Raw genomic sequence first — 24233 nt, 5'->3', positions numbered from 1 at the left:
TGTTAAAGATACAACAAGAAATAAAATATGACCATCAAGAACATAAGAAGAGCGCTGCTGGAAAAAATGGTAGTCCATCTAGTCCAGAACCCCCATTTCACACAGAAGCCAACAACCTACTCTGGAGCAGTGGCATAGCTAAGGAAAGCGTGAGGGGGTGTGGTGCCCCGGTTAAGCCCTGGGTGCCATTTTATTAAGCTGTGCCCCTGCTCTGGAGGACTGGCAATAGGACATAGAGGCTAAGGCCTCCCCCCGATGTTGCTTCCTAGAACTGAGTTTGCTGCCCGTGGATGTAGAAGTACCCTCTAGTCACCATAGCTATCAACCTCTCCTCCAAGAATCTGTCAAATTTCCTCTTAAAGCTCATGGTCATCATTATGTCCACTGGCAGTGAATTTCACAATTTAATTGCTTGTTGAGCAAAGAAGTCAAAGTGCATACCATTGATCTCTATGCCCTTTGGCTCCCATTTAGTGTTAATCTCCTAGAATCTTCTACCTGAAGCAGGTGGTTATTGCTGCCTAATAGTAGGATTGGCCCTGCTAAGTTTGTTTTCTTCTTGAAGAACTAGGTTCGAGTCCAGCAGCACCTTAGAGACCAATAAAGATTTAGAGGTAAATAAAAAACTGTGTTGGTTTCTAAAATGCTATAGGACTCAAATCTACTCTTTTCCTGCAGACCAACATGGCTACCTTCTGAAACTTATTTCTGGAAGGCAAGGCTGAATTTTTTGGTGTGCTATATTTGTGGGTGCTATTTATAAGCTGATCTCTATGCCCTCTGACTTAGAAAAATATATTCTGCTGTCAAACCTTTATGCAACTGGCCTCTGGACATAAAATGAAAACAAATAAAAGTAATACTGCTAGTCCAGGGGTAGGGAACCTGCGGCTTCTGCCCTTGCACTGCGGCTCCATGAGCCGAGCCCAAGCTGGCTCCCTATTCTCTTGTCTCTCCTCCGGCTCTGCAGGCAGTGCAGGGCAGGCGCACCAACTCGCTCCGCTGGGCTGGCTGGGTCGCTGCCACGGGCTTCCTCTCGGCCTCTGCCCCATTGAGAGCGGGGCTGGCACTTTCTCGAAGGCCGGCAAGGCTGGAGCCGGGCTGGTCCCCATCCCACGTGATCCATGCTTCTCAGAATGAGCGGAGTAAAAGGTTTAAAAAACCCAATATATACAGTGTTATCTTTATTTTAAATGTCAAAAATTATTTGTGGCTCCAAGTGTTTTCTTTTCCCATGGAAAACGGGTCCAAATGGCTCTTTGAGTGTTAAAGGTTCCCTACCCCTGTGCTAGTCCTTCAGAATCTAGACATGGGCTGACAAACGACAGTCTTCAAGCTAGATTCCACCCCAAAAGAGTTTTCTCTGGACCTGAAACTATAGTTTCATCACAGTAAAAGTTTCCCCACTATTTGATTATTAAATATCTATCTATCTGTCTATTCAAAAGTGCTAGAAGAGAGCCAGCACTGAAGAGATGGAGCTTCCCTAACTAACGAGGTGGGGCCTGGAGATTTTTCAGAATTACAACTGATCTCCAGATTACAGAAGTCAGTTCTGCTGAATAAAATGGCTGCTTTGGAGGATGGCTGCTATGACATTGTACCCCACTAAGATCCCTGCCCTCCCTAAATCCCACCCTCCACAAGTTCCAACCCCAAGTCTCCAGGAATTTCCCAACAGAGTTGGCAACCCTACATATTTAACCAACCCTGAAAAGTTTGTTTGTTTGTTTGTTTGTTTGTCACATTAGCCCTTTTTTTACTACTGCATCTCTGCTGGCTCATATTATGGTCCACTAGAACCCCAAATCCTTTCTTTGGATCTTGTATGCAAGACCCTGGCTATACCTAAGTGCATTCATATTGAAGCCATGAACCTTTTTACTACACTCTTGAGGTGGTCAGGGCTCAACATCACATTACAGCAACTATTCTATGAATGCAATGGTGTTTCCCAACCTGAACCACCCATGGAAGCTGCTGTCCAACTAAAGGCTTAACAACACATTCTATTAGTTGGGGATCAACAGGAGGATTTTGCATCAGAAGTTTAACAGGAGTTTTCTGCCTCTCACACAGTCCATTATTGAAATCATGCAGCCAACAGCAGCTCCATCAAGCATCTACCTGCAAGCAGAAAAGAACAGGTATATGTGTGGGAGGCATAAATCTTCCCTCACAACTCTGATGCAAAGTCTTCCTGTTGTTTACTAATGAATGTGAGGGCTTTGTAACATGTAAATGGACTTTTATAGTACCTGAATGTCTTCTCAGCCAGGCCAATTAATGACTAGAAACTGGATTAAAGAGGAGGTTTTGCTGCCTCTCTCCTCATGCTTTAGTCTGAATCTGAATTGAGTCTCTACATGCCTCAACTCTGAAACTCATAAGACCAGTTTTGTGATCTATTCTTTTTGTTGTCTCAGATAAAGATGACAAACCAACAGTCTCACTCTAGATTTTTACCACCCATCTGCCTTTTTGCTGTGTAATTATTCACATGTAATAATGGGCATGACCTCATTTTGAACCAATACATTAGTCATCTTGTTTTTACTTAGGAAAGCATTGCCAACAAAAAAAATTCTGCTCACAACATAAATATCTTATAATAAGAACAGTTGGAAGCTTTTGATTTTGAACAACTTCCTCAGTAAAGAACAGCTTGACAGTATCATTACAATTGCGAGGTTATCCACACTGCATGTTGGGGGATAGAAGAAATCAAAAGCACAGGTGCCAGAACAAAACACCCAGAAACTCCGTTTGGTCTCCCCTCTGACTCAACAGGGAAGGCAAAGCTACAAGGCAGATCTCTGGATTTCAATTCGGCAACTCAAAATATTGTATATAAAAAAAAAATACAGAGGAACTTAGAAGAGGATAGGGGAGGGGACCCTTCAGGAACAGTACAGGGGCAAATCAACAAAAAATGCCTCTTCATCTGCAGCAATCCTCTGTTAAAAACAAGGTCTGCCAACCTACAGATGGGGTCAAATAAACCACTCTGTAACTACTGGCTAATACACTCTGAGAATCAACACAAGTCTCTGTCATTTATTTTAAAAAAACATTTAATCAAGTAGACCACTAAATGAACCTTAAACAATGTGATAAATATACGATAGTGGTATATTCGGAAGATTCTTTATTACAATGTCATAGATTCTCACCATAAAAAATGTATATCTCTTTAAATTTCCAACCAAAATTTCAAACTCTGTACAAGGTGAACTCAGTCACTCCATTCAATTATACACATAGTCATAACTCAAAATGTGTACAGGCTAATCAAATCCCAGTTCGTTTGAACTCAGGAGTTCCTTCTTTCTGGCCCAATCACCTGAACATTAGAGAATCATAATGTCAATATTACATTTCCAATATTCACTATATAGTCTAAATCATTGTAGTAGGCAGTAGGCAAAGGTAGTCATTACTCACTTGCACAAAAGTTAGCCATTGTAAGATTTCCAAATTACTCCTGTTCTCCTAAAGGGGGAATATTGCTCCTGCTCTCCTAAAGAAATAATAATACATTCATTCCATTACTAATTTTCCATACTTATAACATAAACTATGCAGCATGCCATTATTCAAAATTAAAGGTTTATCAGGACAACTGAAGGCAGCTTGCTCACATCCCTTGCATCAGGCCTCAAAAGAGGGCAAAAAGTCTGAAGGCTGTGCAGAGGCGTACCACCCAGGGGGACATATGGGGTCAAATGTCCCCAGGCAGCCATTTAGGCACATGGGGGGGGGGCAGAAAATCTCCCCCACACCCCTTCTCCTTCCCCCCTGTGTCTGGGGGATTTTCCCACCTCGGACTCACCCAGCTGCCCCACCCCAGCTACCCAGCAATCTACCCTGAGCTGGAGGGCAAGCTGGGAGTGGAGGCGGTGAGCAAGTGAGACCGAGGAGGGCAGGAGGCCTGCGGCCACAGCAAACAGCTCAGCAGCAAGTGGCCCCTTAGCGGGCAGCTCAGGCGTGAGTTGCAGGAGCCCAGTGGCCCCAGGCAAGCCAGCAGGCCCGAGGACGGCCCCCACACCTGACAGGGAGGCTGTGGGTGGGGTTGGGCAGAAGTGGGCCAGTATGGAGATGGGCTGAGCCCGCAGAATAAGAAGGGGGTGAGGCACTAATTGGCTGAAGGGGGTGGCATGCACAAAGAGGGAGGGCAGGGAGGATAAAAGGGGGAAATGTGAGAAGGTGGGGGAGGGCGGCCACACATGGTGGGGCAGAAAACTCAGTTCTTGCCCTGGGCTCCATTTTCTGTCAATACGCCACTGAGGCTGTGTTTTTAAATAACAGGTGTCATTAATCAATCCATTAACACCTGTAATCCTTCTATAGATATGCAGAATAATCTATTTGCTGATTAAGTCCTTTGGGCTCCACTGATCTTAAATGAAATATGTATTGCTGTTCAAGTTGTAACAGGTGTTGTACATTTGAGCAGGTTGCGAATCTCTCCACTGTTGCAAAAGCCATTGCTTGGAAGGAGTCTAGATGATGCGGCTTTTCAATGAAGGGCTGGATGAGCGGGGCTGCTTTTCAATGAAGGGCTGGTTGAACTTGAATTGGAACTGAATCCAAATTTTTACCCTGCTTAAAAGTGTTTAACTTCAGCTGAATATTATCCAGAGTCTTTTCAGTAGGAATATTCCCAGTGACACTGGATTTGATAAGCAAAAAATGAACAAACAAAAAACAACACACACACACACACAAAGCCAGTTGTCTCTTTAGTTTTCTGTTTAATATAATTCAGGTAAAGTGACATTGAAGTAATCTGGCCAAATTCCCATTGGAAGACTGGACAGAAAATGAGCCTCGTCTTCAGACCATTATGCCAATTCTTTCCCTTACAATGATAATTGGTTTTATATTTCAAAGACGATGCAAGATTTTTAACCTCTAAGTTACAGCTTATGCAAGCAGGATACTGTTATTTAACACCATTGCCACTCTATCCTAATCCAGGCAACAACAACAAAAATCAGCCAAAGGAGGAACTCACACAATGAAGTAATTCTTGCCTGTCACTCATTTTCCAAGCACACCCTCATGCCATACACCAGACCAGAGATGTTTTAGATATGTGTTCTTCACCTTCAGTATACATTCCCATTTTTAATGCATATATTTTCCTCTTTGGCTATGACCCCATTTTCAGTTCTGTGATTCCTCTCATTTTGTCATTGCTCACAAAATGCAATTTCCCCCCTTGACAGGGAAAGCAAAGAAGATCCTGATGCATAAGGATTTCCTCTGGTTTTTCACTCCACCTTCCCTACCTTCGCCCCACCCACATCACAGTTGTTCCTCCCGCTCTCCAGCCTATCTCCCTCCCATGTGACCTCCATTTTGGGAGGCTCAGAAGTTCTGGGAGGTTCCCTAGTGGTTTCTTTTCATTTGTTTGCTTTTACTTTCACTGTAGCAGTCTATCAATAGAGTGGTGAACCTGGTGAAACTGACAAGGCTCAGTTAATGCAAAAAGTACACCCAAGCCACCTGCGTGCCTGAAGGGTTTTTTTCTCTTTGAATTCTATTTGAATGCTTTTAAGTGTTGGGCCAGTTGCTTTGCCTCCTGATCCACACCCATTCTTTGTGGAAGAGCCAGGGCTCGGTTTGCCTTTGAACAGTAAGTGAAGGAGGATGAGAAAACGAGGTTTGTTTTATGTAGACTGCAAGGGAAAGGCAATCACACTGTGGCTGCCAACCAGAACCCCACCCCCCACCATACACACACACAGTCAACACACCAGCAGAGGAGCACCGCTGATGGGGACATGGGGTATCCCATGTCCCCGGGCACATGCCATTTGATCGTGGGGGGCGCCTGGAGGCTCCCTCTGTGCTGCTCAGGTGGGTGCCGCAGCCACAGGCTGGCTCCTGTACTCCCTGGCCTCCCTGACAGGGAGGCTGACTGCGGCGCCCGCCTGAGCCAGCTGCTGTTGAGCCACACTCACACACTGGCTCTCAGGCAGGAGCTGGCCTGCGGCTGCGGCTGCAGCTCAGCAGCTCGTGGCTCAGGCAGGTGCCTGAAGCCAGCTCCTGCCCGAGAGCTGGCCTCCCTGTGGCCACAGCGCCCACCTGAGCTGCCCACCGCCAGGCCTGGTCCCGCCGGCTAAGGTAAGTGGGGGCAGGGGGGCGCAGGGGCAGGGGGAGGGTGCCTTGAGCAGGTGTTGCTCTGGCCGCCATTTCCACCTGGTATGCCTTTGCACACCAGCATCCATTTTAGAGGGTTGCTGCAGAGTAGTGTGAATACATATCACAGTAAAACAAAAAGCTTGAGTTTTTTACAGTTGTGGTCTGCAAACTATAAATAATCCAGACCCCCCCCCCAAAAAAAAAAGTTGGTAGGAAACCTCCCAAAATGGAAGTTGCATGGCAACAAAGAAGGCGGGTGAACAAAAGGATGGGTTGGATCTGATAGGGACATTCCGGGAGAGGGGAACCACAACAATGGGTGTGAAAATGTTTATGCATCCAGAACAAGCAATGACTATTCATATTTTCTACAGTTGCAATAGGCAAACTTTTTAGAGACTGAGTGCGGGGGGCAGAGCGAGGGGAAACTGCACCTGGGGCACGCGTGCGCCCTGGGCCCCTTCCACGCCCCCACCCTGCCCTCAAATGCCCCTGGAATGTCCCAAAACACCCCCACCCCGCTCCCGGAACACCCTTGTCACACCCCCACAGGGGTGTGCGCCCAGTACATTGCGCACCCCTTTTCCCCTTGGCGCTATTCCACTGCCGAGTGCCCAAACTGGGGCAACAGCTCACATGCCCACAAAGAGGACTCTGAATGCCACCTTTGGCACCCATGCCACAGGTTCACCACCACTGCAATAGACTCTTCACACACATACATACACACCACACACACACACAAAGGAATGCCCCCTTTCAGGAAAGCAGAAGTTGACTTTTACAGACATGCAAAATAAAAACACCACAGTAGAGGAAAACAAAAAAAAGTGTGTGTGGGCGGGGGGGGGGGGGATGGTGCAAAAAGAAAACCCACACTACAAAGCAAAGATTACAAATCAGCTACTTCTCAACTGCGCAATACATGCATAAAGGGTGGTCAGCACAGCATCAAATGTGAATTGTTCCAGGATTCCAGTTCTGGGTTGCAATTAAATTTTGTAAGAGAATGCTGCCTCTACAGAAATTAATTCTGAAATAGCCTTTTGTAAATATTCATGTTTGACTGGTTTGTTTCATTTTATTTCTGTGCAAATTAATTTCAGCTGAAGTGAGAAAAGAAAGAAAGCAACCACACCCATACAATGTGTATAGGCACGCGAAAGCTAAACCTGAGACCTCGCCATGAAAGCAGAAAGCTAGGGAGTGTACAAGAAGGAGACAGGAAATAAACAATTTGTATCTGAGTAAAACTCAGGAGCAAAACTTAGTAGCGATATTCAGAAAACTTTCAAATCCAGATTCGCACTTGAACTCCTAACAAAATATCCCGTTGCCATTATTTAAATAAAAAATTAAGCCTCTTTGCATGGTCCTTGGGGCAGCCAAGAGAAAAACCTCAATAATTTTGCAGTAAAAGAAACTAAAAACCACAGCAGCTGAAAATCTAACACAACAAATAAAACAAACAGCAGCAACACCCCCAGTATCTAGAACAGGAGTCTCCAACATGGTGCCCATGAGCTCCACGGAGTTCAATGACAATGACTTTCCTGTAGTGTTTCTTAAAAATGAGCAGGTGGAGCCAGCAGAGCTTTTGGTTGGCCACTATAAATCTGATTGGCTGTGCAGATTTTTTTAAAAATTACTTCAGCAGCAGTTGCCTACACAGCACAGAGATCTCCACTACGCAGTCGCAGAGCTACAAGGGGACGGGGGGAGGTGCGCCGTGCACACATCTGGGGGGCACAAAAAATCACCCCCAGGCCCCTTTCCCCCTGCGTTCCCCCCCCCCGCGGCGCCCCCAACCCCCCCCCCCCCGTCCCTCACCCCCCTTCCCACACTTACCTTAGTTCCTTTCCTTTTCCAAAAACTTTTTCAGGCTGCAGAAGGCCTGTTCTCAGTAAAAACAACCTGAGGAACTACAGTTCCCAGGAGACCTTGGGGCTCACAAGGTCTCCTGGGAACTATAGTTCCTCAGGCAGTTTTTACTGAGAACAGGCCTTTTGCAGCCTGAAAAAGTTCTGGAAAAGGAAAGGAACTAAGGTAAGTGTAGGAAGGGGGAAAGGGGGAGCCGCGGGGGGGGGGGGGGGGGGGGGGGAGAATGAGCACCAGGCACAGTTTGGCCCAGCTACGCCTCTGCCACTGCGAAACAGAAAGTAATTCAAGAAAATATTTTTAAACGATATATTCATTAAAAAGGCATCTTGTTAAGCAGAACATCCACTTGAAATGCTGAAGGTGGGGACATCCCCCAGCAATGTTTCCTGTCCTCCACCTTTATTCAATGGAGCAGCAGAAAAAAAAGGGGTGTGTGTGTGTGGGAAAATCACTTCCTCTTTCAGAACAGAAAGTAATATGATTTTTCAAAACCAGAAGTGACTTCTAGATAGTCTCCCCCTCCCACACATGCTCCTCAAGATTGCCAGCCCAGGGATGGCATCCCCATTCCACAGTTGACGCCTTACCACTGAAAAACAATGCTCTGACCCCTATGGGGACCGAGAGCAAAGCTCATGAGGAAGATCCTCGCTCGTGGCTGGACTGTACAAGAGAAAGTAATCCTTCAAGTACACCTATCCCAAACACTGAAACAGCCATAAGTCAGAAAGGCCATGGATATGGATCTTCAAAAAAGACAGCTATATCTTTTGAGCAGTTTGTGATGGAAGAGATGAACATCCTCAGTCCTTGAAGTCAGAAATATATCTGATCCTTTTTGCCAGTCAAAGAGTGGCTATCTGATCTAGTGCCCTGGCTTAAAATGAATCATGTTAAGCATGGTCCTGACAGCAGTTTCTCATTATTGTGAAATTTCACAGTACCTAATTTAACTGCAATTTCTGGGTCTTCTAGGCAGGAAAGTCTCCATGTTTTGGGTGCTTTAAATTGTGCCAGATGACCAGCTGTTCATCAAGGTCTTCTTCCCCTGTATTTAAATTCATGGGTTTGAGCACTCCCCTAAATTCATGGGTTCATTCATGAGCACTCCCCTTTACTCAAGATTTCAGCAGACCCTCTGTGCTTAAAGACTGATGAGTGTGTGTCTGTAATAACAGCTCTGCTAGGACTACCGGTAGAGGTTTCCCATTGTTTCCCACTTTAACTGTCCCCTTCTATGAGCAGCAGTGGGGGAATTTTTTTAAAGTGACGATATTAATATGTAACTTCCAGGGAAAACCCCAAAGCATTATGATTTTATCTAGTGATTCCTAGAGCTACCCTACATCACCAGCTGTTTTTGGGGAGGAAATTCTCCAAGTCGCGGTGGGCAAAGAGAGCTACAAGCCAGGTCCCACCCTAGGCTCTGCAGATTTGTGCGCTATAAAGTGAGTCATGCTACAGTTTAGATAACATTTTGTGCTCTACCCTTCCTTGAGTATATGAAAGCTTGTTTTTATCATTAGGAAATATAGCATAAGTGTGTGGAATTGGGAAGGGGGAATCCCAATATACTTCCAATATTTTGGAGTCATTCCAAAATATTTTAACCATAGGTTACGGTTATTTACAAGGGTAGGATCTTGATTTAAAAACGTGAAATGCATAGCACTCCAAGCTTATGAGAGTTTTGACATGATATCAGTGAACACTGAGCAAGCGTAGATTGCTGTGAGTTACAAAATCAATCAAATGAAGACAAAGCTTTTGTTTTGCTCAGGAGGGATTACAAAGCTGTTGAAATGTGCAGCTGAATGCCTAAAAGGGCCGGTTTCTGAAGAAAGCGAAGGAAGCAGGGCAGGGCAGAGAAAAGATGACGTCAGTCAGTGTCCAGCAAAAGGTAGATGCTCCTGCCTCAGCTTAACAAAGCTACAGTCTGGCCTTTAACCACTACACTATATTGGCTCTTAATAATTGTACTATATATAGCCCCAAACAAAATTAAGTTCACTCGCGTGCCAGTAAGAGTTAATGCTGCCTTTTGCTTATGGACACGGATAATTTAGGAACTCAATTTGCCCCCCTGTCTTTTACCTATGGAAGCTTATATTTAGCTTCTCTGCTCCCAGGAACTTATATAAGTCTGGATGCAACCTCTCTGCTCCAAACTGAGGGTAAAGTTGGTGTGGGGACGTGTTAGATAGGAGGAATGGAGAACTTTACCATTTCTCTGCCTGTGACTGTCACTCTGCTCTCTTTTCCTTAGCTGATGTGGAAAAATGTACGGCACAGAACACCTGAGGGGAAAAAGGGTGTGTGTGGAAGAAAGAACATGAGGCAGGAAACAAACTGAGGACCCCTTTCCATTGCAAGTCCATCCTGTTTTGCAACAGAGAAAAAAGTCAGTGATGTTTTCATGCACAGTTGCCCCCATCATTATAATTCTGCCCTTCAAAACTACTATAAGCAAGTAGTGTGAACCTAAAAAACACTTTGGGGGAAGGTTGTTTTCCAAATATTAGGTTGCTGACTCTGGGATGGGGAATTCCTGGAGAGTCGGGGGTGGTGCCTGGGGAGGGCGAGTGTAGGCAGCAAAAAGAGATTAATGTGGATGTGATGCCATGCACTGTGCCTTCAAAGGACTTAAGTGGAAGGAAACAAGGCCGTAGTACTAGGAATCTTCCCTGGGAATGTAAATCCCATTGGTTAACATGGGACTTCTGAGAAGACGTGCTTAGGACTGCTCCCTGAAAGAACACAGAACTTTTGCTCTGCGAGGTCTTTAAATAGAGTTGCCAAATCTGTGTTGAGAAACTCCTGGAGACTTGATGTTAGAGCCTGGGGAAGATGGGATTTGGAGAGAGGTAGGATCTCAGTGGGATATAAGGCCATACAGTCCACTTTCCAAAAGAAGGCATTTTCTCCAAGGAAGCAGGTCTCAGTAGTCTGGAGATCAGTTATAATTCTGACAGATCTCCAGGCCCCACCTGGAAGCTGGCAACCTTATTCAGGTAATAAAACAGCTGGGATGACCCACTCCCTTTTTATACTTAACCAAAAAGAGATAAGAAGAGACAAAGCAAACCACACAGAAATAAGGGTATTATTTACTGACATCCCCCCCCCCCAAGTTCTCCTGCTGCTTCAGCAAGATTTTTCTGCTAATGAGATAGCATCAAAAGCCTGAAGTCATGTGGACCAGTCCCCAAGTAAATTGTTCCTAAGTCAGCAGCTCCTCAAGGCAATGCTAATTCATTGCTTAATCTTGAGGCTGAATGTGCCAGACAAGGGGCTAGGCCGCTTTTCAAAGCAGGAGCACATGTTTGGGATCTGGAACAAACCAAAACCTGATTTTGCCCAGAAATCAATGAAGCATAGATAGAAAACACTTGCTCTTGTCAGCCAAAGCACAAAGATGTACAACTGTCCCCCCAAAGAAGACATATAGCCCAAAACATGTACGAGGGAGTCTAGTGGCAAGGATGCAAAACAGAGTTGGTTGAAAAGCTGGGAATGGAGTGCAAATAGAGTTTGTACTAGTAGTGAGGAGGAAGGCAATTAGAAAGTTCTGGAAACAGAAACTGTGTGCCAGGTTATTTGTATCCTGCTGTATGCATCAACAAAACATCAGGATAGCTAACTACAAAATTAAATTCAGTTATATCTGATCAATCAGCAATTATTTCAGACATGAAACAATGGAAGCAATAGTCCATCAAAGCAGCAGCTTCCACTACAACCTCTTAAGCCGGGAAGAAAACTACAGTTCTCCCAAACACTCACCAGAACAGATTCATAACTGACCTCTTTAAAGCCCACACTGAGCAGGTCTTCCCACCTTTTCTAAGGAAGGAGCTACCTACTCTTTGTGCAGGAAGGCACAGATTACATAAATCAACAAGAACCCATGAAATGTTTACCAATTACTAATACCTTTAAGCCACACGAGATACCCGGGCAGGAATGCAAACTCAGAAGTAGTTAATAAATATGGTCCCAATAGCAGCAACTCAATTTTTGACTAGGAGACTTCCTGTGCCCCGCAATGAAAATCAGGAACATCCGGGAACAGTATGGGGAAACCACAAAAGTTTGAAGAAAAGAAGGGTAAAAAACACAGAAAGTGGCACAAAGGATTACTACTACTACTACTACTACTACTACTACAACTACTACTAGGGTTTAGTTTCTTGACTTTCAATTATTTTATGATTTTACAGATTATTATTTTTGTATTGTACTTAATGTTATGATGTGCCATGGTTTCTGACTGTCATGTTGGGAAAAGGCTGGGTATATACATAAATACATACATATATATAGTGGTGGGATTCAGCAGGTTCACACCACTTCGGCAGAACTGGTTGTTAAAATGGTGCTTGTAAACAACCAGTTATTAAATTACTTGAATCCCACCACCGGAATCGGTTGTTAAACTATTTGAATCCCACCACTGCATATATACATAACAATACCATTTTGTACTAACCTTTCTCCAAGGTTTCTGGGTAGGGAAACTTAAAGCTGGCAACCCCAACACCCCCCACTGCTCATTGGAGGAGAAAATGAAGAAAAAATGCTGTCACATTCATGCATTCCACACAGCACAAATATAACAGGCTGAGGAAGGACAATATCCCATTTTGTGGAAGAACTTTGCGCAGGTCTCGTCCCCAAAAAGCCTGTTATATTTATTTAACCTAGGAAAATGTTCTTTGGATCCCAGTTTTACTTATTTACTTTTTGAGTCCTTGGGAAGAAAAGGGGTATGTTTTCAATAAATAAATACATGATCTTTGCCATTGGTGTTTTCAAGACCAGCATAGTCTATTTATTCTTGCACTCTCCAGAATGAATTAGTATCTTAGTGATCACACTGAATAAAACATAAAGCAAGAGACACAGAATTTTTATCTGGGGAAACAAATGTTTTAAAATCTGGACTGGATAAATGGTTATAATGCAGCTGGTGGAATAGCTAAAAAGTACATTGTAGTAGGAACGGTAGAGTGGCCCATGCCAAGAAAAGTTAAAAATTTGGGGGGAGTTAAACCAGGTGAGGTAGAGGACAAGGTTGCCCTTCATTTATGAAAAGAAATATCTTAAATATGTCTTCAACCTTCTAAACAAGACAGTTGGCATAGTTGCTAGGAGACAGACAGCAGAAGGCAACACACCAGGGCAAACAAAAACTGTGCCAAGTGTCCACGTGTGAAAGCCAATTAAAGAAAACAAATAACAGCTAATTGCTGTTTAAAACCTTTGCAAATGGGCAGGGCTTTGTTTGGTCTTTGTTATTTAAGGCAAAAGTCTCAGTTTCATGGATTTCAAAGAAAGAGAAAACAAGACTAATGTTTCGCTCAGATCAACTGGAGTTTAAAATGCTTTTTAAAATCTACTGAACATACATCCACTTGTTGCTCCAAAAAAAAGCCCGGCCTCTCTTGCTTTGTTTCTTATGCAGCGTGATCACAAAGACGCTGATCCACTGTGACCAAAGCTAACTTGAATCTTTATTTACTATGCTGATCTGTAAAATCTCTGTTCTTCTTCTTTGAGCTTTCTGCTAAAATCTGGACAGCTCCTGTCCTCCATTCTCAGGTTACAGAACCATCATGGGCAGCCAGTTTCTACTAGATGACTGAGACCCCGATGTGCAAGGTTACCCTGCACCAAGAGGCTATGGGGTAGTGTCTCAATATGGTGAGCTTTGGAGACATCTTGACATCTACATTGAGAGACTGATATATAAAACATTTCCAGCTGGAATTCCACAGTTTTTTCCTCCAAGGTGTTTTTTTCCCCCTCAAAGCATTTTATTCCAAAAATGCTAAATAGTTTTTCTTTTTCCCTCCACTGTTTTCAAAAAGTTCTCTCCTTGCTTTGCAGATAGCAGGGAACATTTTATTTTTCCCGCCCAACTTTTAAAGTGCTCTCACTTTCGTTTTTGCTGCTTATGTCCGCCATTTTGTGCTGCAGAGATTCTCCGTGCCTGCCTCCATTTGCTGAATGTTTCCCACAGAGGTTTCCTCTGTTAGCAGCAAATGGATAGGCAGACACGGAGAATTTCTGCAGCACAAAATGGCAGATGCAACAAGAATGAAAGTAAGAGCTGGAGTGGCATTTGGGGGGTGGGAGGTGGGAAGAAAAACCATTCTGTCTGGCAACACTTTATTTCTCTCATGCTGTGCGGGAGAAAAAAGTCAAAACAGTTCTTTTAAAAACATCTGCAATACATTTTAATTCCTTTGTACGGAATGGACTAGTGTGTAACTGGTTGTAATTTTAGGCTAAGCCTAAACATTTCTTCACTCTCCTCAGAGAACAAGTTGGTAGAAACATAATGGCTTGATTTTGGAAGCAAGTGTTCAGGATTCACCACCACCACCCCTCCGCTTAGGTTGTAGCAAGTAAATTGTCTCCACCTCATTAGTTTATTTAATCCCTTCGCTTCCCTCTGTCCCCCCTCTACTCCATTCTGGGAACTGTAATTCCTCCAAGAATGTATGATGCTGACAATCATACATTCTGGAAACAACTTCCAGAAGACACAGGGTAAGAGGAAGTGTTTGTGTGTATAACATACACAGAGTGTGCAGCACCCTGGCAATGTACTTCTCATAATTGAAACTGGTCCAACATGTGGCAGCACGCTTGCTCACAGGAAGTGCCATCAGAGATCATATCCTACCTGTGTTATGCCGCTTGCACTGGCTTCCAGTTGAGTTCCGAATCATTTTCAAGGTGTTGGCACTGACCTTTAAGGCCTTACGTGGTCTGGGGCCCTCGTACCTGCGGGACTGTCTGGCCCCATATGTCCATATTCGGCCTCTGCGTTCTACAGAAGCCAATTTGCTGGTGATCCCCGGCCCCTCCATGATGCGACTGGCCTCTACTCAGACCAGGGCTTTTACGGCCCTGGCCCCTGCCTGGTGGAACGCTCTTCCTCCAGCTGTCGGGGCCCTGCGGGACCTAAATGAGTTCCGCAGGGCCTGTAAGACTGAGCTGTTTCACCGGGCTTTTGGAGAGGCCAGCCGCTGATCTGTGCCCCTGTCCCCCCTTCTTTTTAGGGGATTTTAAGCTGTTGGATGCCACCTGTTGTTTGTAATGGAAGTATAATCAGAGCGCTGTGTGTTAAATGTTAAAATGTATGGAATTTATTTATCTATTTAATTGTTTTGTGTAATTGCGTGTGAACCGCCCTGAGCCCTCCAGGAGAGGGCAGCATATAAGCCTAATAATAATAATATAATAATAACACCCAATAATTAATGTTAGGTGGTCTGGTAATTACAATTCCCAGAATACATGGGGGACAGTGGTGGAAGGGGAGACACTACAAGAATTTTCTGCCCACTTCATGTCCACTGCATTGTTCGCTGTTAACATAGTAGGGTGAAGCTAAGATTGCCAGCTTTGGGTTTGGAAATGCCTGGAGATTTTGCAGGTGGAGCCTGGAGACAGCAGGGTATAGGGAGGGAAGACAATGCCTTAAAGCCCACCCTCCAAAGCAACCATTTTCTCTAGGGGTGCTGATCACTGTAATCTGGAGAACAACTGTAATTTTGGGGGATCTCCAGGACTCACCTGGAGGTTGGCAACCCTAGGTGGGATAGGAGAGGGAGGGGAAACTATTCCCTGTCTCAGATTTTAATTCAACAGCTGGGAAACTGTTCTCAGCTAAAATAATACAATTTGTATCTCTCAGATTAGCTAGACCTGGTGATGAAGCTGGCGGTGGGGTGAGAGATACAGGACAGTCTGGCAGCTAATGTGGAAAAACCACCTCTCTCTACTTAGTGAAATCTGTGGAAAGCTCTAGAGTCTTATTAGGAGAGCTAGAAAAATAAACATGGCTGGCTCAGTTCAATTCTTCTGAGGTTGCCATTGGCAACAAGAAACAGAAAATGTAAGCTGAACAGTGTGTGTGTGTGTGAATCTTACTGTGACATTTTTTTAGCTTTGAGAAATATATAAATATATTGGGTCCCAAAAATCTGTGGCTAAAAATAGGAGCTTAAAACAAAAACCTTTGGCATGTTGATCAGCAACGACAAAGAAATCACAAAGAACCGATTCGAGTAACAATATATACCTGCCACTCATTGAAGTCTTCTGGCATCACCCCATGGTCCCAGAAATCATTAGACAGATTATTTTGATTACATTCCCTAGTATGAAAGGTGGAATGGAGGAAAATGTAATTTTTAATGACTATAATTTGACATGACAAAAATCACTCAGGTTCTTTTCTCTGCTATCATTACAAAATAAAAGACACATTATTAACATTTAATATGGATAACCTCTTCACGCTTGCGAGGTGCTACCTATTGTGTTCTTACCTGCAGGTTCCATCCAGTGGTTTATTTTGTTTTCTGGCTAAAGTTTGACCTGGGGGAGAGGAGCAGCTTACATATATGGGGCTCAACTTCAAAATCTCCCTGCAAATCCTGAGTTTGGCAAGTATTGGCGTTTATTTCTTATTTATCTTAAAGTTCTTATATCCTTCTTTTCCTCAAATCATTGGGTCTCAAAGTTGCTTCCACCAAGTAAGATATATAGGCAAGCCTGGTGCCCACAGTTAGGACTGCCAAATGATCTGCTGGGAAAAAAAATCCTGATTCCTTTGGTGATGGTAGAAAGTGTCATTAAATCACAGGTGACATATGGCAACCCATATATCATAGAGTTGCAGGGGGTTGGACTTGAAGTGACTCATGGGGTGCCACAGGGTTCTGTCCTGGGCCCAGTGCTATTCAATATTTTTATCTTGGATGATGGAAAAGAGGGCATGCTAATCAAATTTGCAGATGACACCAAATTAGGAGGGGTAGCTAATACCCCAGAGGACAGAGTCAGAATTCAAAATTACATGGACAGATTAGAGATGGACCAAAGCAAACAAAATTAATTTCAACAGAGATAAATGTAAGATTATACACTTAGCAGAAAAAATGAAATGCACAGATATAGGATGAGTGACACCTGGCTTGACAACACTACATGTGAAAGAGATCTGGGAGTCTTAGTAGACCACAAACTGAACATGAATCAGCAGTATGATGTGGCAGCCAAGAAAGCCAATGAAATTCTGAGCTGTATTAATAGGAGTATAGTGTCTAGATTGAGGGATGTAATTGTACCTCTCCAGTCTACATTCATTATACCTCACCTGGAATATTGTGTACAGTTCTGAGCACTGCAATTCAAGAAGGATATTGACAAGCTGGAATGGGTCCAGAGGAAGGCAATCAAAATGGTAAAAGGGCTGGAATCCATGTCCTACGAGGAGAGACTTAGGGAGCTGCTTGTTAGTTTGGTGAAGAGAAGGTTAAGAGGTGACATGATAGCCATGTTTAGATATCTGAAGGGATATCATGTTGGTGAGGGAGCAAGCTTGTTTTCTGCTGCTCCAGAGGCTAGGACCAGGAGTCATGGGTTCAAGGTGAAGGAAAAGAGATTCCACCTAGACATAGAGGTTTGGACACTGGGGGCACCCAGACGTGACCCTACACTGGCAAAGGGGACAGATGCATTGGAACAAGCCCGCTCTGGACCTGAAGCCAGTTTGCCCCCCCGGATAGGACAGTCAGTTTATTAATACAGTCATTGACCTGACATACATTTAATAACAATTAAAACTACAAAGGCTCTGAATAAGAACTCTATAGAGATAAGATTGTCCATAATACAAACTTACCTGTTGATGAATTTTGCAATTTGCATAGAGACCTAGGGCATTTCATCAGACAAGAGCTTTTTGACCCATCCAGATGTCTTGAAATGAACCTGAAAGTGGATGAATGAGCTTAAGTTGAATGGCTTTATGAAATGAATTGTGGAAAAAGACATGTCCCAATATTTCCATTTGACTCAGACATTATGAGTGACACAAATTGGGAGACAGGTGCCCAACCCAACTCACTTGTCACGTGTAACATACAGAGCAGGTTTACTCACATACTAAGCACTCCGTTGCTCCATTGGCCTCATAGCTCTAGAGGAGGAGGGAGGGGCTTCCAGCTTCCTCACCGTTTCAGTTTGGCTAGTGGAAACAGCCATGTTTGCTGCTTTCTCTCACTCCATATTTCCTTCCTGAAAGATCCCACCCCCTTGCAGCACTCTGTAACCCAACAGAGCACTTTTTTGATGGATAAAACTATACAAGTCATTACCTGTGATATAGGATGTGATCTTTTGGATGAAAAGGGTGAACAGAGCCCAGTGGGGGCAGGGGTGGGGGGAGTTAGGCGTCCTGCAGAAATGCTTCAATGGCTGGTAGCTGATGCTGTGGATTCCTGATTGTAAGGTGGTGATACTCTTGAAGTGACTCAGGAACTACCCAGTGTGGCACCTCTTCTGGGAAAGTGGGCATGGCCCTTGCCTGGTGATGGCTGGCTTGTGGTTCCCACCTTGAAACCGCCACAGAAAGCTTCAAGCCTCCATGAGGTGCAGGCCTCATTCCAGGGGTGGAAGTAAATGTGACTGTTTTGGTTGGTAGTAATTGTGATTGTGGCTCTCTAGAAACCATAGAGTGAGTACCCTTAGTCTCACAAATGGGTTGGAAGGGAGAAGGTAACGATTGAGATTCTACTTAGGGTTGCCAACCTCCATGTAAAACCTGGAGATCTTCTGGAATTATAACTGATCTCAGTCAATAAAGATCAGTTCCCATGGAGAAAATGACTGCTTTGGAGGGTGGATGCTACAGCATCAAACTCTGCTCCCTTCCTCATCCTCACATACCCCAGGTTCCAACCTCAAATCTCCTGTAATTTCCAAACCCAGATTTGGCAATCCAGCCTGCCACCCACCCTTTCCTCTTGCCCTCATTTATGTTGCTTCTTTTTAAAAAGGACTGGAATAAGACTGGAATAACAGCTGCAATTTTCACTCTGAGAGCAGCAGTTGCTGTGAAACTGTACTTCAGTACAATAATGTGCTGTTAAAATGTTTCAAAAGCTTCCACTCTATAGGGAAAAAACAGTGTGTGGAAGACTGCAAATGCACATCAGATTAATTTTCCAGAGAGGTACTTTTGCTAGTTTGTTGCAGCACAAAATAAACAGGATTCTAACGGCTCATGAAAGATTAACGACACTTTATTCCAGCATAAGCTTCCATGGACTAGAGCCACTTCTTAAAATCCATTGAAAGGATCCTCACTGGAAGATCTTTTTATGTAGGAGGTATGAAAAAACAAACAATAGGATCCAGCAGCCTTGAAAGGTTGAAATGTAATTATATCCATTTAAAACCGGATCAAGAAAAATAGAGCTACCTTTGCCCAGTTCTTGTTAATTAGTTAATTCCTGTAATGAACAGCAAACCCCATGGTTTGCCAAAGTAGAGGGTAAGAAATCACATGTCTTTCTTCAACCATTCCCAAGTGAGATATAAACTGCTCAGGCTGAAATGTGATTGTAAATCAGCTTTCCTTCCAGGTGGTCAATTGATTCAGAAATGTGTGTAGAACTGCATTCCTCTTTTTCACACATGCACACCTGACTAAAATTAGGACCGGCTAAACCATGCTTTTAGTGTTACATGAGATTTCCATTTTTCTTTCAGGGGTTGAACTAGATTACTTTATTTTTTATTTATTTATTTATTTATACTTTGGGCTTCTAGACCGCCCCATCCCCGAGGGGCTCTGGGCGGTGTACAGCAGATAATAAATACAATTTTAAAACATCATAAATAGGCTAAAACTTATAAAAGCAGCGAAAACTAGCTAAACATTAGCATTTAAATGTAAAATAAATATAGGCATAGGTGTAGGTGGCGCCCGGTGCCTAATATTAAATTCTTCCACCCCCAGGGAGAACGGTAGGTCTAGATAGATGTTATAGGCCCAGATGTAGAGGCCGGCGGAAGGGCCAGCGAAAGGGGCCAGCGGAAGGGGGCCAGCTTCTTTGTATCCTGTGCTTGGGGAAGTGGGCAGTTTTTACATTTGGTTTTGTTTTAAAGTTCCCTTAGAACTCTTTAACACCTCTGTATATTTCCAATTGATCAGTTTGTAATTTAAAGGCCAACTTGCACATGATATCACTTGGCAACTAAGGGTGCTGCAATAATGTTTGGCTTTTCTTCCAGTTGTGGAGGGAATTAATCAATACTTATGAATAACTGAATATCTCACTCTCATATAGTTCTTACAGAGTGCACACAATCGATGCTAAACTACCAGTCTGCAAATGACAATAATTTTATCATCATCATCATCATCATCAACATCAATGCCTTTTATTGGCATAGAAAATATACATATGAATTCACATTTGTTTAAAAAGAGATAATATATATAATAGCTTAAAATCAAGATGCAAGGTAGGTACTATATTTAGCAAGTTTGGTTGTGCTTAAAACGGGCCTGCTGGGCCGATATTAAAAATTTCGCTACATCTAGAGACCTTGACAGACAGAGATCGCAAAGCAGAAAGTAGGTCTTATCCTTATCGGAAAGAAAAGAACTTTTCCGAATATTGGGATCAATGTAGAGGTTTCTAAGTGCAGAGTAAAAATCACAGTTCAGGAGGATATGTTCAAACATCTCAATAGCCTTTTACAAACAAGGACAAATTCTCCTGTGATAAGAGATCTGTAGATATCTGCCGCTTAAATATGCCAAGCGAGCAAGCATAAAGGTTCTCCTGAGGTTGGGTGAAAATAAATTTGTAATATATTATGGAGGACCCTTATTCCAAGGCAGTGAAGTGAAGCCCGGAGGTAGAATGTCCTTCAAATAATATGGGGAAAGAATTTGGGTTTCAATATCTGTTATTCTTTGAGTGACAGTAATTTTTAAGGGCCATCAAGCAGAGGCATAGCTACCAGGGGACCAGGGGTATGTGCACGATGCACCGGGCACATGCCTGGGGCGGGGCCCACAAAAAATCCAGGTTCGTTTGTGTGTGTTTTGTATTTTTAAGTGTTTTTTCAGTTTTTGGCCTGCAGGGGGCATAGTGTTTAGGCGCAGCACCAACATTTCAGGGATTGTTTGGGAGACTCTCCTGATGATACCACCCAAGTTAGGTGAGGTTTGGTTCAGGGGGTCCAAAGTTATGGACTCCCAAAGGGGGTGCCCCAACCCACATTGTTTCCAAAGGGAGCTAATAGGAGATGGGGTTAAACTTTTGAGGGTCCATAACTTTGGACCCCCTGAAACAAACTTCACCATACCTGGGTGGTATCATCAGGAGAGTCTCCTAAAGATACTTTGAAAGTTTGATGCTGCTAGCTTAACAATTGCATCCCTGACAGCAGGCACCCCCCAGATTTCTCCAGATTCTACTTTTAAATCCACCCCCTTCGGCATGGATTTAAAGGGAGAATCTGAGGTCCCCAGTTTAAGCATTAAAAGTGATGCTGTTTCAGGGTGGACTAATCCACCCCAAAACAGGATCACTTTCAATGTTGTTTCACCTGGGGACCCCAGATTCTCCCTTTAAGGTGGATTTAAAAGGAGAATCTGGGCTCCTTAGTTTAAACACCATTGAAAGTGATGCTGTTTGGAGGGGGGATTCCAGCATCACAGCGGCTGCCCATGGGCATCCCCCTGCAAAACTCAGTTTTTACACCGGGCTCCATTTCCCTAGCTATGCCTCTGCTACTAAGACACCAGTGTTGTATCTGTTCATGAGCAATTCTTTGAAAGGGGAAGGGAATTAAGTTCAGTTCTGCTTATTCAAAGTGGTTTATAGTCCAGCGGTCCTCAATCTTTTATAACTCATGTCCCACCATTGTTTGATAGAGATGTCATGAATGCGCCACAAAAGTTTTTTTGGTCTTTTCCCAAAGATCATTACTTTTGTTTTTACATAATTGATGGTCAGGGATTCTTCTAAAAAATATTTACCTAAAGTATGTTGCAATATTAGTCAACATGAGAAAGTTTTTCCTCCTGTTCTCTCATATAGTCAACAGGTTGAATGAATTTCTGATATGGACTAATTTCTAATTATTAATTTCTAATTATTAATTTCTAATTATTAATTTCTAATATGGACTAATTAATTAAACTAATTTCTTTAGTTTAATGATTGTCTGTAATAAGATCACTTAAACATTACCAGTGCAATCTTATGCAGAGAATCTCCCATCTATGCCTAGCTCTGCATAGGATTTCTCTGTAAATGATTCTTGCTTGAGATCTAGCATGGCTGCATATGTATTGGAAACTGCAAAGCATGTTGCTTCATTTCCTCTATGGGATGAGATAGTTCTATTGCATAGGGATGTTCTTTGGCAGCTAACCCATTTGGCTACAGTGCAGTGCATTAAAAGCCCCAGCAGTTGCTGTGAAGTTGATTTGGGTCTAATATTTCCAGGAAAATTCAGACAAGTTGAGAAGGGTTCAGAGAATCACAGTTAATGTGATTAAAAGTTTGCGGCTGAATGCCAGAATTATTTTCATTACAATAGAATGGATAATTGGTGAGTTTGTTAAATGATCACAAAGGACAGGCAGATGTTTTAAAATGTTACCTGCCAGGTTAGTCCTGTATACATGGATGGAATCTGAATCAATCGTGCCTCCCTGGTGTGCCTATCTGACTCCAGTGACCCCACCATATGAGTAGTTTATCATAGTTCATGTCTGATGGGGTGCTGTACTTAGACAGCTGGCTGCTGGGAAAACCTTAGCACATCTCCTGTCTTCTGTACTATAGACATGTAGATAAACAAAGCAAACAGTTGTACTTCTGGAGGGGGGAGGAAATCTGGAACATAACAGCCCCCCTTCCCCAATCTTTGCAAATTCCCAGCCAACAATATTGCATGTGTCAGACAATGTGGGAAATCTCAACAGCTTTCTAACCTCAAAGCAAGTACACTGCTCCTACACATCATTCAGAAGTACCTCCACTGATCTGAAGAAAACATCACATCCAAGTGAGCAAAGGTTACCACATCCAATTCTGAGCACCCTTTTAAGAAGCAAGAATCTGTTTAAGCATTGCAGTCATTTCATGAAACGTAGCTGTGGGTGAGCCAGGGACTGACTACTGAGAACTGAATATATGAATCACACCATTGTTTTGTCAAGATCTGTATTGTACACTGGGCTCTCCAGGGTCTATTCAATCCTTTAAAAAAGAAGGAATTACAGAGCATAAAATCTGGATCCTTCTGCATGTAAAGCAGAAACTCTCTGACTGAGCTCTCCTTATTCTAGAACTCCATTGGCGATAGGCAGAAAAGGCTATAAGTGAGCTCACTGTTCTCTGATCCTTGTTTACCTATGCTTATTTTTTCTTAGTGCTTATTTTTCTTAGTTCTCCTTAGTGCCTAAAGGGTCAACTTCAGAGTTACCAGTGCATTTTTGGAAACCAGTAGGAGCCAGGGGCGGAGACTTCCAGTTGAAAGTGATGTCACCTCTGTGGCTTTTACCATAGAAATCTGGTAAATTTGTAGGACATGATACAATGCAGTGATGTCACTTATGGGCTTTTTGAGTGATTTCTTCCCTTTGTACTCCAGCTGGTTATTTGAGCAACAGAGAGGGGCAAAAGGCAGTTGTTTGCTGCCAAATGGGCAATCTGGCAGCCCTAGAAACTAGATGGGTGATGTAGGAATGGGATTGGACCCAGTCAGATGATACATGCCCGATTACAGCTGTATCATGTAGGAGGCATCCAAAGTAATCGTGCATTCCTGTTGTGCTTACCCAATTCCAATGACACCACTAGATGTCCACACATGGTTTCAATATGTAATAGGAACACATATGAAGAAGCTGTCAAATCAAGTGGTTGATCTCCAGATTTGGTCACCCATGCCAGGTGGGCTTGCACACACATGTCCTTCCCCAAATGTGCATACATGGTATCTACTGTAGCTGATGAGAAGTATAAAATGTAGCTAAGCTCCACATGTCTTTGAAATCAGGGGAACTTCTCAGTAAATATGTCTGAGCCAATTTTTAAGCTGCAGCCACGAGTTTCTGAGTTCATGCAAGCAAAACACACCCACTCACCTCACACCTACATCTGCTGTTCCCCAGCATCAATGTGGCTTTTATTTGGGCTCTGAAATACATTGTTTATACATAGGTTCAGAATTTACACAAAAAGCTCATAGTGAGAGCTTTGCCAGAGACGATTACAGAAAACACTCAGGTGCATACATGGCCCTAGGGATTATAGATGTGCGTGCTCAAAAACAGTAGCCGAGGAGATAGGAAGATGTCATCTGTG

General features: G+C 43.4%; 1 protein-coding gene and 1 long non-coding RNA gene across 2 annotated transcripts in view; one reads left to right on the top strand and one right to left on the bottom strand.

Moving 5' to 3' along the window:
* The window catches only part of SCEL (sciellin), a 108433-nt gene extending 100394 nt beyond the window's left edge, over nucleotides 1–8039 (bottom strand). Inside the window, exon 1 of the mRNA XM_048493701.1 lies at nucleotides 7999–8039. The gene's annotated coding sequence lies outside the window, so the exon portion shown is untranslated. The remainder of the gene's footprint in view (nucleotides 1–7998) is intronic.
* A 98-nt stretch (nucleotides 8040–8137) lies between these two features.
* LOC125431099 lies at nucleotides 8138–16494 on the top strand. Its single transcript, XR_007244278.1, has 3 exons — nucleotides 8138–8196; nucleotides 10298–10432; nucleotides 16383–16494. It is a non-coding gene; the product is annotated as an uncharacterized LOC125431099 (long non-coding RNA).
* Nucleotides 16495–24233: the final 7739 nt, after the last annotated feature.

This window comes from Sphaerodactylus townsendi, linkage group LG04 (genome assembly GCF_021028975.2).
Source record: "Sphaerodactylus townsendi isolate TG3544 linkage group LG04, MPM_Stown_v2.3, whole genome shotgun sequence".
NCBI lineage: Eukaryota > Metazoa > Chordata > Lepidosauria > Squamata > Sphaerodactylidae > Sphaerodactylus > Sphaerodactylus townsendi.
This window is presented reverse-complemented; position numbering and strand designations above follow the sequence as displayed.